Here is a 16,354-nt window from a genome sequence, read left to right as displayed (position 1 = left end):
GCTGGGGCAGGTGTTCCCGCCCCCCCAACCCGCTTCGGAGCAGCGTTCCGAAGCGGGTTGGCTGGGGCAGGTGTTCCCTCCCCCCCGCCCGGCTTCGCAGCAGCGCTACGAAGCCCGGCGGCTGGGGCAGGTGTTCCCGCCCCCCCACCCCGCTTCGGAGCAGCGTTCCGAAGCGGGGTGGCTGGGGCAGGTGTTCCCGCCCCCCGTCCGGCTTCGCAGCAGCGCTACGAAGCCCGGCGGCTGGGGCAGGTGTTCCCGCCCCCCGCCCCGCTTCGCAGCAGCGCTACGAAGCCCGGCGGCTGGGGCAGGTGTTCCCGCCCCCCCCCCCGCTTCGGAGCAGCGTTCCGAAGCGGGGTGGCTGGGCAGGTGTTCCCGCCCCCCCACCCCGCTTCGGAGCAGCGTTCCGAAGCGGGGTGGCTGGGGCAGGTGTTCCCGCCCACCCCCCCGCTTCGGAGCAGCGTTCCGAAGCTGGGTGGCTGGGGCAGGTATTCCCGCCCCCCGTCCGGCTTCGCAGCAGCGCTACGAAGCCCGGCGGCTGGGGCAGGTGTTCCCGCCCCCCGCCCGGCTTCGCAGCAGCGCTACGAAGCCCGGCGGCTGGGGCAGGTGTTCCCGCCCCCCCCCGCTTCGGAGCAGCGTTCCGAAGCTGGGTGGCTGGGGCAGGTGTTCCCGCCCCCCCACCCCGCTTCGGAGCAGCGTTCCGAAGCGGGGTGGCTGGGGCAGGTGTTTCCGCCCCCCCACCCTGCTTCGGAGCAGCGCTACGAAGCCCGGCGGCTGGGGCAGGTGTTCCCGCCCCCCCCGCTTCGGAGCAGCGTTCCGAAGCGGGGTGGCTGGGGCAGGTGTTCCCGCCCCCCCGCCCGGCTTCGCAGCAGCGCTTCGAAGCCCGGCGGCTGGGGCAGGTGTTCCCGCCCCCCCGCCCGGCTTCGCAGCAGCGCTACGAAGCCCGGCGGCTGGGGCAGGTGTTCCCGCCCCCCCCCACCCCGCTTCGGAACAGCGTTCCGAAGCGGGGTGGCTGGGGCAGGTGTTCCCGCCCCCCCGCCCGGCTTCGCAGCAGCGCTTCGAAGCCCGGCGGCTGGGGCAGGTGTTCCCGCCCCCCGTCCGGCTTCGCAGCAGCGCTACGAAGCCCGGCGGCTGGGGCAGGTGTTCCCGCCCCCCGCCCCGCTTCGCAGCAGCGCTACGAAGCCCGGCGGCTGGGGCAGGTGTTCCCGCCCCCCCCCCGCTTCGGAGCAGCGTTCCGAAGCGGGGTGGCTGGGCAGGTGTTCCCGCCCTCCCACCCCGCTTCGGAGCAGCGTTCCGAAGCGGGGTGGCTGGGGCAGGTGTTCCCGCCCACCCCCCCGCTTCGGAGCAGCGTTCCGAAGCTGGGTGGCTGGGGCAGGTATTCCCGCCCCCCGTCCGGCTTCGCAGCAGCGCTACGAAGCCCGGCGGCTGGGGCAGGTGTTCCCGCCCCCCGCCCGGCTTCGCAGCAGCGCTACGAAGCCCGGCGGCTGGGGCAGGTGTTCCCGCCCCCCCCCCCCGCTTCGGAGCAGCGTTCCGAAGCTGGGTGGCTGGGGCAGGTGTTCCCGCCCCCCCACCCCGCTTCGGAGCAGCGTTCCGAAGCGGGGTGGCTGGGGCAGGTGTTTCCGCCCCCCCACCCTGCTTCGGAGCAGCGCTACGAAGCCCGGCGGCTGGGGCAGGTGTTCCCGCCCCCCCCGCTTCGGAGCAGCGTTCCGAAGCGGGGTGGCTGGGGCAGGTGTTCCCGCCCCCCCGCCCGGCTTCGCAGCAGCGCTTCGAAGCCCGGCGGCTGGGGCAGGTGTTCCCGCCCCCCCGCCCGGCTTCGCAGCAGCGCTACGAAGCCCGGCGGCTGGGGCAGGTGTTCCCGCCCCCCCCCACCCCGCTTCGGAACAGCGTTCCGAAGCGGGGTGGCTGGGGCATGTGTTCCCGCCCCCCGCCCGGCTTCGCAGCAGAGCTACGAAGCCCAGCGGCTGGGGCAGGTGTTCCCGCCCCCCCCGCCCCGCTTCGGAGCAGCGTTCCGAAGCGGGGTGGCTGGGGCAGGTGTTCCCGCCCCCCGCCCGGCTTTGCAGCATCGCTACGAAGCCCGGCGGCTGGGGCAGGTGTTCCCGCCCCCCCCCCCGCTTCGGAGCAGCGTTCCGAAGCGGGGTGGCTGGGGCAGGTGTTCCCGCCCGGCTTCGCAGCAGCGCTACGAAGCCCGGCGGCTGGGGCAGGTGTTCCCGCCCCCCGCCCCGCTTCGCAGCAGCGCTACGAAGCCCGGCGGCTGGGGCAGGTGTTCCCGCCCCCCCCCCCCGCTTCGGAGCAGCGTTCCGAAGCGGGGTGGCTGGGCAGGTGTTCCCGCCCCCCCACCCCGCTTCGGAGCAGCGTTCCGAAGCGGGGTGGCTGGGGCAGGTGTTCCCGCCCACCCCCCCGCTTCGGAGCAGCGTTCCGAAGCTGGGTGGCTGGGGCAGGTATTCCCGCCCCCCGTCCGGCTTCGCAGCAGCGCTACGAAGCCCGGCGGCTGGGGCAGGTGTTCCCGCCCCCCGCCCGGCTTCGCAGCAGCGCTACGAAGCCCGGCGGCTGGGGCAGGTGTTCCCGCCCCCCCCCCGCTTCGGAGCAGCGTTCCGAAGCTGGGTGGCTGGGGCAGGTGTTCCCGCCCCCCCACCCCGCTTCGGAGCAGCGTTCCGAAGCGGGGTGGCTGGGGCAGGTGTTTCCGCCCCCCCACCCTGCTTCGGAGCAGCGCTACGAAGCCCGGCGGCTGGGGCAGGTGTTCCCGCCCCCCCCGCTTCGGAGCAGCGTTCCGAAGCGGGGTGGCTGGGGCAGGTGTTCCCGCCCCCCCGCCCGGCTTCGCAGCAGCGCTTCGAAGCCCGGCGGCTGGGGCAGGTGTTCCCGCCCCCCCGCCCGGCTTCGCAGCAGCGCTACGAAGCCCGGCGGCTGGGGCAGGTGTTCCCGCCCCCCCCCACCCCGCTTCGGAACAGCGTTCCGAAGCGGGGTGGCTGGGGCAGGTGTTCCCGCCCCCCCGCCCGGCTTCGCAGCAGCGCTTCGAAGCCCGGCGGCTGGGGCAGGTGTTCCCGCCCCCCGTCCGGCTTCGCAGCAGCGCTACGAAGCCCGGCGGCTGGGGCAGGTGTTCCCGCCCCCCGCCCCGCTTCGCAGCAGCGCTACGAAGCCCGGCGGCTGGGGCAGGTGTTCCCGCCCCCCCCCCGCTTCGGAGCAGCGTTCCGAAGCGGGGTGGCTGGGCAGGTGTTCCCGCCCTCCCACCCCGCTTCGGAGCAGCGTTCCGAAGCGGGGTGGCTGGGGCAGGTGTTCCCGCCCACCCCCCCGCTTCGGAGCAGCGTTCCGAAGCTGGGTGGCTGGGGCAGGTATTCCCGCCCCCCGTCCGGCTTCGCAGCAGCGCTACGAAGCCCGGCGGCTGGGGCAGGTGTTCCCGCCCCCCGCCCGGCTTCGCAGCAGCGCTACGAAGCCCGGCGGCTGGGGCAGGTGTTCCCGCCCCCCCCCCCGCTTCGGAGCAGCGTTCCGAAGCTGGGTGGCTGGGGCAGGTGTTCCCGCCCCCCCACCCCGCTTCGGAGCAGCGTTCCGAAGCGGGGTGGCTGGGGCAGGTGTTTCCGCCCCCCCACCCTGCTTCGGAGCAGCGCTACGAAGCCCGGCGGCTGGGGCAGGTGTTCCCGCCCCCCCCGCTTCGGAGCAGCGTTCCGAAGCGGGGTGGCTGGGGCAGGTGTTCCCGCCCCCCCGCCCGGCTTCGCAGCAGCGCTTCGAAGCCCGGCGGCTGGGGCAGGTGTTCCCGCCCCCCCCCGCCCGGCTTCGCAGCAGCGCTACGAAGCCCGGCGGCTGGGGCAGGTGTTCCCGCCCCCCCCCACCCCGCTTCGGAACAGCGTTCCGAAGCGGGGTGGCTGGGGCATGTGTTCCCGCCCCCCGCCCGGCTTCGCAGCAGAGCTACGAAGCCCAGCGGCTGGGGCAGGTGTTCCCGCCCCCCCCGCCCCGCTTCGGAGCAGCGTTCCGAAGCGGGGTGGCTGGGGCAGGTGTTCCCGCCCCCCGCCCGGCTTTGCAGCATCGCTACGAAGCCCGGCGGCTGGGGCAGGTGTTCCCGCCCCCCCCCCCGCTTCGGAGCAGCGTTCCGAAGCGGGGTGGCTGGGGCAGGTGTTCCCGCCCGGCTTCGCAGCAGCGCTACGAAGCCCGGCAGCTGGGGCAGGTGTTCCCGCCCCCCCCACCCCGCTTCGGAGCAGCGTTCCGAAGCGGGGTGGCTGGGGCAGGTGTTCCCGCCCCCCCCCCGCTTCGGAGCAGCGTTCCGAAGCGGGGTGGCTGGGGCAGGTGTTCCCGCCCCCCGCCCGGCTTCGCAGCAGTGCTTCGAAGCCCGGCGGCTGGGGCAGGTGTTCCCGCCCCCCCCGCCCGGCTTCGCAGCAGCGCTACGAAGCCCGGCGGCTGGGGCAGGTGTTCCCTCCCCCCCCACCCCGCTTTGGAGCAGCGTTCCGAAGCGGGGTGGCTGGGGCATGTGTTCCCGCCCCCCGCCCGGCTTCGCAGCAGAGCTACGAAGCCCGGCGGCTGGGGCAGGTGTTCCCGCCCCCCCACCCCGCTTCGGAGCAGCGTTCCGAAGCGGGGTGGCTGGGGCAGGTGTTCCCGCCCCCCGCCCGGCTTCGCAGCAGCGCTACGAAGCCCGGCGGCTGGGGCAGGTGTTCCCGCCCCCCCCCCCGCTTCGGAGCAGCGTTCCGAAGCGGGGTGGCTGGGGCAGGTGTTCCCGCCCGGCTTCGCAGCAGCGCTACGAAGCCCGGCAGCTGGGGCAGGTGTTCCCGCCCCCCCACCCCGCTTCGGAGCAGCGTTCCGAAGCGGGGTGGCTGGGGTAGGTGTTCCCGCCCCCCCGCCCCGCTTCGGAGCACCGGGAGAAGAGATCTCCCCGCAGCCGCTTGCTTCAAAAGAGGTCCGGGGGCAGCGGGAAGCGCTTCCCGCTGCCCCCGGACCTCTTTTGAAGCAAGGGGCGGTGGGGAGAAGCGATCTCCCCGCCGCCCCTTGCTTCAAAAGAGAAGACCCGCTGTCCCCGGGGAAAGCTTCGTTTTGCGAAGCAAGCCCATAGGGAAATTCGTCTTGCGAGGCAACTCGAAAACGAAAAAACCTTTCGTTTTGCGAGTTTTTCGTCTCGCGAGGCGTTCGTCTTGCGGGGTACCACTGTACTCTTGCACTGTTGCTGTGAAAATCAGCAACCTGTTGTGGATGGGAGCTGCTAATGTTTCGCTGTCCTGCTATCTGCTACTGCAGCTATCCTTTTCCACCGAGCATAAACACACCTGATGGCATAGTGAGGAATGCTTAATCCATAAACTTACGTGAAATGCCTTCCTCAGCTACAGTCTAGAGTGCCAGGAACAGAGCAGGTATTTGCTAGGTGCTCCTGAGCCTCAAGAAGACTGAGCTGTTGGCCACTGAGCTGACGTTCGCCTGAGCAGCCGGCCAGCCACAGCAGCAACTGCTCTGCAGAATTCTTAGGTCAGTTACAGTTACAGTTAGAATCCTGACAACAACACAAATCATAACTCCAAGGTACTGGTCATTTGGAACATCAGGAAAGTGGAAAATGGGAGGGAACTGAGTTCCTTTCTTTCCCAATGCAGAGTGTCTTTTCCAGGACACTGTGCAGTTAAAAACACGTTCTTCCTGAAGTCATATTCAGAGCAGTTCCAGCAGTAAAAATGGTGATACAGTATGTGTATCTCAGTACAGCTTTGTTTGATGGTCCTGAATGCATTTCATAAAGGATCTCCATGTACAATAAAGGCTAATAGCATGAGGCCCTGAACAATAAGATTTGCCTTGGCAAAATTATTGAAGACTCCTTACAAACCTATCCTTCTTCCCCATCCCATCTTGTTCGGACATTATAGTAAGGGAGAAGATCTTAGCTCTCTTCCTTTGCACTGGGATTACATGAAATTTGTGCCATGGGACCCCATCACTCACACCAATACGGGCAACACCATTTTCAGAACCTAGGTGTCCATGATTTAAGATCGCGTTCCTAAGACACTTCAGTCAAAATATTTGTGTTGCTTCCTTCCTGTTCCTTTCTGTGTTGATGCTCCGAATGTGAGCTGCTCAGCTGCATGCAGTTTCCACTGAAGTGTGTGTGTGTGTGTGTGTGTGTGTGTGTGTGTGTGTGTGTGATTAACATTCGGCCAAACAATGGGCCTAAATCCATCTATTTCACCTGAAATAACTTTGGGAGCCAGCCTTTAAAAATCTAAAGTAGATATCAAATTCAGAGGAATTAAAAGCTGTCATCTTTTTGACTATTTGAAACATCTTAGAACATACACAAATGTTAATGTTTGAAGGAAGGCAGCAAATGGAGCATTGGAGCCATCCATTCATCCCAGGAGTTGTGACCATTGATAATATGAAGCACTTTCACATCGTATGTCAGTGTGCAGTGCTTTTTAAAAGGTAAAGGACCCCTGACAGTTAAGTCCAGTCACGGCTCTGGGGTTGCGCCACTCATTGGCTTTACTGGCCAAGGGAGCTGACGTTGGTCCGCAGACGATTTTTCCGGGTCATGTGGCCAGCATGACTAAGCTGCTTCTGGAAAAACCAGAGCAGCGCACAGAAACGCTGTTTACCTTCCCGCCGGAGTGGTACCTATTTATCTACTTGCACTTTGACGTGGTTTGGAACTGCTAGGTTGGCAGGAGCAGGGACCAAACAACGGGAGCTCACCCCGTCAAATACGCAAGTCCAGTTCTGTATCTGCATGACATCATCCACACCCAAATGCTCTCCCGTTCTGTTTCCCCCACTTAATCCGGATACACCATCTCCATTGAAAACTCTGCTCAGTGACACCCATCCAATAGAAAAGTGCTGACAGTCTTCCTGCTGATACACTTCCGTGCAGGGGTTTGGCCGACAACTTCTTCCCGAGTGTGGGGATGTTTTCAGGGGCTCTTTGCTTTTCCCTGCCTCCCCTTTCATCCTCACCTGAGGAGATCTTGGCCATTCTCTTGACAGGGACCTCCGTTCTCAGGCCGGATTTCTGTTTTCCTTCATTCCTCCTTCTCCCAGTCTGGTTCCCTGAGAAAATAAGAGAGAGGAGGTTTCATGCAAGTCAAGGTGTGCAATGGATCTTCAGGGCATTTGGAAGGAAGAAAAGGTTCAGGAACAAGCGACGCAGCAGCCCCCCAAGCGGAAAAACACATTTGACATATCGCTCATGAGATTCCCCCCCCCCCCCCCGTGGATATAAATGCAGAACATCCTGTGCTCCTATTGGGCCGCACCCTGCAAGACCCTTTCCACGTGGCCTAGGCCCCGACTTGCTAGCCCCACGAAAGAGGCTCCGCATGAGGCCAGAGGAACATAGCCTGGCTGTGGGGCATGATTCAAAACCTCCAGTCCCAGTCCAGTGCTCTAACCACTAAACCGCACTGCCCCCATTGCAGTCTATAACAGCCTGGAGGGCCACAGGTGCCCCATATTCTCTGGCTCTGAGATTGCCCAAAGTTTCCTTTCTATCCCTTGTTGTGCAAAAAGAAAAATGCCCATGACAAAATGTGACATTTTTGGTTCTTTGGAGACAGTTCTGCTCCCCCCCCCTCTCCATTTAAAGGAGCCTCATCCCTTTTCAAACCCAACTTCCTCCTGCACACAGCTTCAAAATTTCCATAAAGAACTAACTAACTAACCAATCATAATTGGAATGTACGAGATTAAGGAGAGAATTTATTTTTATATAATGAAAATAAATGGGAGGATAAATTAATTGCGCAAGGCAAGAATATATAGGATAGCAAAAATTAAAAGAAACAAAGATTATGATTTGGATTCTTAAAATAACAACAACACATGCCTCCTCAGTGGATTTCAGAACAAATATGTCTCTCTCTTTTTAAATTACCCAAACGCTATAATGCAAGGAGTTGTAGTGACAATGCAGTGAGATTCTACTCAGAGTAAGCCTATTGGAATGAAAGGGTTTGAATTAGTTGTGTCCTTTAGTTCTTGCTTTTTATCTAGATAATACCTAATTAGGAATACAGTGGTGCATCGCAAGACGAAATTAATTCGTTCCGCAAGTTTTTTCTTCTTGCGAGTTTTTCGTCTTGCGATGCACGGTTTCCCATAGGAATGCATTGAAAATCAATTAATGCGTTCCTAGGGAAACCGCCTTCAGACCAGGTCCGGGGACACTCTGTCCCCGGACCTCTTCTGAAGGCTGGGGGGGGGGGGACAAGGGCTTTTCTTCCCACCCCCAGCATTTTAAAAAACCCCGGGACAGCGGAGGACTTCTCCGCTGTCCGGGGCGATCTTAAAATGCTGGCGGGCGGCATTTTAAAATCGCCCAGGACAGCGGAGGACTTCTCCGCTGTCCGGGGCGATGTAAAAGCCCCTGGGAAGGCAGGCAGGGGGGACAAAGACTTTTGCCCCCCGCCCGCCTTCAGAAGAGGTCCTGGACCTCTTCTGAAGGCGGGCGGGGGGCAAAAGTCTTTGCCCCCCCCCCCGCCTGCCTTCCAAAGCCGCCCGGGACAGCAGAGAAACGTGCTGCCTTTCTCCACTCTCCCGGGAAGGCAGGCAGGGGGGAGCAAAGACTTTCGCCCCCCCCCCCCCGCCTTCAGAAGAGGTCCAGGACCTCTTCTGAACGCGGGCGGGGGGCGAAAGTCTTTGCTCCCCCCCACCTGCCTTCAAAAGCCGTCCGCGATAGCGGGAAGCGCTTCCCTGCTATCCTGGACTGCTTTTAAAATGCTGGCGGTGGGGAGCAAAGCCTTTCAGCCCCCGCCGGCCTTCCTGGACCTCTTCTGAAGGCCGGAGGGGGGGAAAGGCTTTGCTCCCCACCACCAGCATTTAAAAGAGGTCCCCGGAGATTTCCCTATGGGCTTTCGTCTTGCGAAGCAAGCCCATAGGGAAATTCATCTTGCGAAGCGCCTCCAAAACAGAAAACCCTTTCGTCTTGCGGATTTTCCATCTTGCGAGGCATTCGTCTTGCGGGGTACCACTGTAGGGATTGGTTTGCTTTCTTTCTGTTCTTGTTTTTATTACCGTATTTTTCGCCCCATAGGACGCACTTTTTCCCCTCCAAAAATGAAGGGGAAATGTGTGTGCGTCCTAAGGCTTTCGCTGAAGCCTGGAGAGCGAGAGGCATCGGTGCGCACCGACCCCTCTCGCTCTCCAGGCTTCAGGAAGCTATCCGCAAGTCTTGCAAGCCCGGCGGGAGTTCCCGCGGGCTCACAAGGCTTGTGGGCAGCAGCCTGCAGCCCCGGCGAGTGTCCACAAGCCTTGCGTGCCCAGCAGGAGGTCCCGCCGAGCGCGCGAGGCTTGGGGCGGCAGCCTGCAGCCCGAAGCACGCAAAGCCCTCCGGAGGTTGCCCCGTGCTTCAGGCAGGTGTGCGCAAGGCTTGGGGTGGCAGCCGCGGCGGGGGGGGGGGGAAATATATTTTTTTTATTCATTCCCCCCCCCAAAAAAAACGAGATGCGTCCTATGGCCCGGTGCACCCTATAGGATGAAAAATATGGTAAGTATTTTGTTGTGTTGTTGTTGTTGTTGTTGTTGTTGTTGTTGAAATTCCACAAATTGCACATCAGGATTCATTACATAGTAAGCCCCCCCCCCTTTCTATTATCTGCTTCCCATCCCATTTCCTAGGATGTTTTTTTTCTTTTCCACCCTTAGCTGCAACCTATCTTCCCTCTTTTATATCAGAACTCTAATGCTCTATTAGAATTAAAAGAGGGGGAAACCCAGCTGGATGGGCAGGGTCTAACTAAATTATTATGGTTGTCTTATTTATTTGTGTTTTTATCATGTATAAAAGATAAAAACACAAAAAAAAACCAAAGTTGAAGCAAGAAGGAATCTTCAAATATTAAAAAAATGCAAGGAGTGAATTGCCAGGACTTGGAAGCCCCCTGGTGATGAATTCACTCTTTCCACCCACCCCCCTTTCAGAAATGTGCATGGAATGAATGACCTGGCATTCAATTTTTTCTTTAAAAAAGCATATTTTTTATTATTATTGGGTCCATTCTGACAAATATGGGGTCCATTCTCTCACTTCTGACCCTTCTTGATTCCCTCATTCCTGGGAGTTGGACTAGATGACCCATGGGGTCCCTTCCAACTCTTCCGTTCTACAATTCTCTCGCCTACAATTCCGACACCCGCTTCAGGTTGTACCAATCATACCAGCAAATAAACCGCATTTTTGCCAGTTGATGGTCTTTTTTTAGGGGGTAGAAAAGAGCGTGGGTTTGTTTTGGAGGTTTTTGTTAGGATGTCCTGACGTCCAGTGGATGGGGAACGCCTGACAGCTGACGTTACACTCCCAACATCCACTTAAAAGCCATATGGTACCTTTAAACGCCTCGCCCAAAAGGATTCTGGGAGCTGTAGTGCTGAGAGCCGTTTGGAGACCCCCTATGCCCCTCCCAGAACTCCCATTCCCAGAGTTCCCTGGGAAGTTGTGGGCATCTCTTTCGAGAGGCAATGGAGTGGGCCTCTGGGGGGGTGAAATCAAAGGTTTTCAGCAGGCGCTAGAAGGAAAAACGAAGGAGACGCCGGCGAGAAGCCAAGTTACAGGGAAGCAGGCAGAGGCCTTCTCGGTGGTGGCGCCTTCTTCATGGTGATCCACTACTGCTTTAAGGGAGGTCTTGGAATAAGTAGATTTCTTGCTGATCCAAAACACCCACCCACCCCACTCACACATGAAAACAAAGACCACCACAGCCGACTACAAATGAATAACCACACCCTAGGCCAACCCCAACCTCTCTCACCACCAAAGGAACACAAGCGAACGGCCAAGAACCTGCACAAACAACGCTGACACCAAACCCTACATATAGGAAGTAAAATATGAAAATCGCCACCAGACCCCACCCCACCCATCTTTCCCCCCTCCACCTCTTTCCCCTTTTCTTCCTAATGTCTCTACGAATGAAAATGATTTGTAAATGTGTTTCATGGGGGGGACGGACGGACACGAGAGAGAGACATTGCACACTTTTGTAAATCAACAAAATCTTTAATAAATAAATAAATACTAGTCATAAAAAAGAGGCCTCGTCACCTGAAGGACATCAGAGCCCACCTGATGTCCCCAAACATACGATTAGACATGTGATTCCTTTAATTAAACATGTCTAATCGTATGTTTGGGGACATCAGGTGGGCTCTGATGTCCTTCAGGTGAGCTTTGGGGTGTATGGCTGTGGCGTTTGCCTCCTAGGATGGGTCATAAGGAAAGGGTTAAAATGGGTGTGATGTGATTGGCCAGTGAGAATGCAAGGGGAGAGTAAAACTTAGAGTGGGAGGTTTTGACAGTTGAGATTTGGGAGTTGGAGAAGGAAAAGGGAGGAATAGGCAGTGGGTTGGTCAAGTTGTATTGTGAGAGAGTGAGAGGAATTGTTAGGGAGAGTCATAGTTGGAATAATCAGTTTGGAGTTGTTAGGAACTAAAGTTAAGAAACTGAGAAGAGAAAAATAAACTGAAACCATACGCTTGTTCCTGCATTTAAGAATAAACTTGATTATTTGTTAATGTTAACAACTGTCTGGACTCCGTGTGTGTCCCTGTGAGAAGCGGGGTGGTGGCAGCCAAGAAAGCAATCACAGTGGTGGCCACGTGTGGCGGGAGTGTGAAAAGATGAAAAAAATTTGGGACTTTATATATAATGAACTGAAGAAACTTTTTAAGTATACATTCCCGAAAAAACTGGAGGCTTTTTTAATAGGGATAATAGGGGAGGAAGTAAAAAAGGAGGATCATAAATTATTCCAATATGCTCCAGTAGCAGCTAGGATCCTTGTAGCTCAAAAGTGGAAGTCACAGCAGACCCCAACGGTTATGGAATGGCAGGCTAAATTTTTTGAATTCACAGAATTAGCTAAAAGGACGTATAAAATCCGGGACCAAAAAGGGACAAAGTTTGAAGAAGAATGGGGTAAATTTGTGGCATACATAAGAATTAATTGTAGAAGTTTAAAAACTACAGCAGGGTTAACATAAATCCTGTGATGTGTATAGAAGTGAATAAGAATCTGTAAGAGAAGATCTATATTAAGAAAACCGCAGCTGGGAAGGAAGGAAGTCTGGGCGTGTATATACGCAGTGTAAATAAGATGACATCAAATGATGACTAAAAGATTGTTTTATTTTGTTTGTGAAAAAACTCAATAAAAAGCATTTGCAAAAAAAGAAAGCAATCACAGTGGTGGCACAGGGTCAATAGACCGTCAAACGTCCCGGGGCCCTGTGTGATCGCCACAAAATTGGTGGCAGCAGTGGGATCACAACCGTACCTGCGGTGGAATAACATCCCTACCTGTCACCACAGAAGTGGTAGGCAAGTGGTGGGATTCGGTGGGAAAAACAATACACCTGGAGCTTGGGGAGAAAATCTCAAACTACCTCACAAAATGGTTAGAACAGGAGAGGGCAGCCTCTGTTCCAAAAATCAGAGAAGCATTTGCTCTGGAACAATTTTATGAAACAATAAACGACCAATTAAAATATCTTATAAAGGAAAGACACCCTCAATCACTTCAAGAAGCCGCTAACTTAGCTGACCAAATAAATGAAATAAGGGACCATAGGTTCAATGAACCAAGTTTTGGTGGGAAAGTGTGGGGGACTAACAGAAATAAATTCCAACAAGCAAAGGGAAACCCCTCTTCAGAGAAAGACAAGGGAAAGAGGCCATTGTCAAAGGGGCAAAATGACAAGGCCCAAGCCAACACCAGTCTCACTGAGGAGAAAGGGTGGAAAACAAATTATACAAATCCCAAAGAAGTTCAATGCTGGGGATGTGGAAAATTTGGCCACAAAAGTTTTAATTGTAGAGCTGGAGGAGAAAAGTCTGGTAATATTAGCCCTCAGAAAAAAATGTATTGCATCAAAGCTGAGGAGAGTCAAGCTAGGCAGGATAGGCCGAAGCCTATCACTACAACTCCTTGCATTATAGTGTTTGGGTAATTTAAAAAGAGAGAGACATATTTGTTCTGAAATCCACTGAGGAGGCATGTGTTGTTGTTATTTTAAGAACTCAAATCATAATGTTTCTTTTGATTTTTGCCATCCTATATATTCTTGCCTTGCGCAATTATCCTCCCATCTCTTTTCATTATATAAAAATAAATTATCTCCTTAATCTCGTAAATTCCAATTATGGGTTGGTTGGTTGGTTGGTTGGTTCTTCATGGAAATCTTGAAGCTGTGTGCAGGAGGAAGTTGGGTGGGAAAAGGGATGAGACTCCTTTAAATGAAAAGAGAGAGAGAGGGAACCAGAACCGTCTCCAAAGAGCCAAAAATGTCACATTTTGTCATGGGCATTTTTCTTTTTGCACCACAAGGGAGAGAAAGGAAACTTTGGGCAATCTCAGAGCCAGAGAATATGGGGCATCTGTGGCCCTCCAGGCTGTTATAGACTCCAATTGAAGGGCCTCAGAAATAGAAATTTCAGCATGCTGTTATCAAAGCCACTGTTACAAGACGGACAAGGCCATAAGCAGGCAGACAAACAAAGAATGAGTAAATTAGGAAGTGTTAAGCTTCAAAAGGAGAAACATGGAAAGTTAGAGCCTGATTGGATAAGAATGTAAAGTCTCACGCTCTGTTTTTGTTGTTGTTGTTGTTTTGGTATAGTCTATAAAAAGTGGGCGCATCCTGACTGGGGTGTGCAGATTGCGAGCTTATGGCGCTGTGCCTTTCTCCTGCATATGCATTTCAAATAAATCCTTTTGAATCCTGCAAGGTTGATTGCCACGCTGTATGAATCTGCGCTCCGGGGACCCAATAGCAGACATGGAGCAGGTCCAACAGTTAGACTGCCAGATTAGGACCTGGGAGGCACCGGGGTTCAAATCCCCCTCTCAGCTATGAAGCCACATCTAAAAGAGCATAGAAATAAACAAGACGACGAAATGATAAAAGCATGTCCCCCCGTTTTCAGCCTCCTTTGAACAGAAGTGAGGAGGCTCAGTGTGCCATCCTGCCCAGGGCCGGGCGATGTCTGGTTTTCAACGTCAGCCGATGAGCAGGGCTTAAATTCTGCTCAGTTGGGCGGGATTCCAAGCAAACCCCTTCCTGATTCAGAAGCGGGTTTGTCTCCTAAACAGTCCCCCTTCTTCGTTTTAGCAGGGGAATCCAGTCTCATTCAGGCAGGGGGCTGCCTTGGATTTCCTGCTGAAACCCCCAAGCTGTCCAACTCTCTGAGCTGAAATCCCATCTTGATTGAGGAAGGGCGTTTGCATTAGAAGTGGGATGGGTGGGGAGGGGGAATAGTTTCTAGCAGCAGTGGCGATGTTTCAATTTTACTTCCTATATGTAGGGTTTGGTGTCAGTGTTGTTTGTGCAGGTTCTTTGCTGTTCGCTTGTGTTCCTTTGGTGGTGAGAGAGGTTGGGGTTGGCCTAGGGTGTGGTTATTCATTTGTAGTCGGCTGTGGTGGTCATTGTTTTCATGTGTGAGTGGGGTGGGTGGGTGTTTTGGATCAGCAAGAAAGCTACTTATTCCAAGACCTCCCTTAAAGCAGTAGTGGATCACCATGAAGAAGGCGCCACCACTGAGAAGGCCTCTGCTTGGTTCCCTGTAACTTGGCTTCTCGCAGGCGTCTCCTTCATTTTTCCTTCTAGTGCCTGCTGAAAACCCTTGAGTTCACCCCCCAGAGGCACACTCCATTGCCTCTCGAAAGAGATGCCCACAACTTCCCAGGGAACTCTGGGAATGGTAGTTCTGGGAGGGGAATAGGGGGTCTCCAAACGGCTCTCAGCACTAGAGCTCCCAGAATCCTTTGGGGGGAAGCGTTTAAGGTACCATATGGCTTTTAAGTGGATGTTGGGAGTGTAACGTCAGCTGTCAGGCGTTCCCCATCCACTGGACGTCAGGACATCCTAACAAAAACCTCTAAAACAAACCCACGCTCCGTTCTACCCCCTAAAAAAAGACAATCAACTGGCAAAAATGCGGTTTATCTGCTGGTATGATTGGTACAACCTGAAGGGGGTGTCAGAATTGTAGGTGAGAGAATTGTAGAATGGAAGAGTTGGAAGGGACCCCATGGGTCATCTAGTCCAACCCCCAGGAATGAGGGAATCAAGAAGGGTCAAAAGTGAGAGAATGGACCCAATATTTGTCAGAATGGACCCAATAATAATTGAAAATATGCTTTTAAAAGAATAGATTTGAATGCCATCTCATTCATTCCATGCACATTTTTGAAAGGGGGGTGGGTGGGTGGAAAGAGTGATTTCATCACCAGGGGGCTTCCATGTCCTGGCAATTCACTGCTTGCTAAGAACCAGAGAACTAAAAAACACCTGGTGGATTAAAAAAAGCAAAAGCGATCCAGCACTTATCCGACACTCATGATGCACAGAGTTTCTTTAAAGCCACACAGACCATCTATGGACCAATAAATCATGGCATATGCCCCCTACGCTCAGCAGATGGTACCACACTTCTAAAAGAAGCTATTGCACTGTGCTGGAAAGGACACTACCAACATCTCCTTAATCACAACTCCCCCATAGCTGCTGAGATCCTCTCACAAATCCCGCAAAAACAAATTAGAGATGAGCTTGCTGTATCTCCAAATCTGGGAGAGTTGTGTACAGCTATTAACCAAGTGAAAAACAACAAAGCCAGTGGACCTGATGGGATACCTGCTGAAATCTTCCAAGCGGGTGGAATTGAACTTACACAACAACTTCACAAGCGCATTTAAAAAACCTGGGAGAGAGAAGCGATCCCAGCAGACTTCAGGGATGCCAAAATTATCAATCTCTTTTTAAAAAGGTGTCAGAACTGATTGTGGAAACTATCACGGCATCTCTCTATTAGCTGTGGCCGGCAAAATGCTTGCAAGGATCTTAACAAACCGTCTCTTAACATTATCCGAGGTGACCCTTCCTGAATCCCAAAATGGTTCCCAGCCTTCTAGGGGGCAGTGGGCATGATTTTCACAGCTCAACAACTTCAGGAAAAATGCAGAGAGCAAAACCAACCTTGGTACTCACACCATGCCACCAGCTCTAGTGGTGCATCCAGCACCTCAGTCAGGGGCTCCCCTTCCTTGCTTATGAGAAGAACTGGCTCTGCATTCCATACAAAATGTTGTTGTGCCTGCTGTTTTCTGCAGAGACTGAAGATTCCTTCCCCCACGTTTTGGCCCTGCTTAAGAACCAGTTAAGCCCTTCCATGCCCCATTCATTTAAACTGCTGAATAAACTTAGCCCTTCCATGAATCCCATTGAAATCTATAACATTATTCAGTTGTGTCTCAGCATATTTATGGGAAATGTCACTATTACAAAGAGTTTGGAAGAAGAGTTTGGACTTGATATTCCGCCTTTCACTCCCCTTGAGGAGACTCAAAGCAGCTAACAATCTCCTTTCCCTTCCTTCCCCACAACAGACACCCTGTGA

General features: G+C 55.2%; 1 long non-coding RNA gene across 1 annotated transcript in view; it reads left to right on the top strand.

Moving 5' to 3' along the window:
- LOC310698971 overlaps nt 1-16,354 on the top strand; it is a 60,084-nt gene that overhangs the window by 31,488 nt on the left and 12,242 nt on the right. Inside the window, exon 2 of the long non-coding RNA XR_014521863.1 lies at nt 11,101-13,528. This is a non-coding gene — a long non-coding RNA (uncharacterized lncRNA). The remainder of the gene's footprint in view (nt 1-11,100; nt 13,529-16,354) is intronic.

Source organism: Podarcis liolepis, assembly GCF_965112155.1.
Source record: "Podarcis liolepis genome assembly, contig: HAP1_SCAFFOLD_22, whole genome shotgun sequence".
NCBI lineage: Eukaryota > Metazoa > Chordata > Lepidosauria > Squamata > Lacertidae > Podarcis > Podarcis liolepis.
Note: the sequence above shows the minus strand (reverse complement) of the source record. Positions and strands in the feature narration are given on the sequence as shown.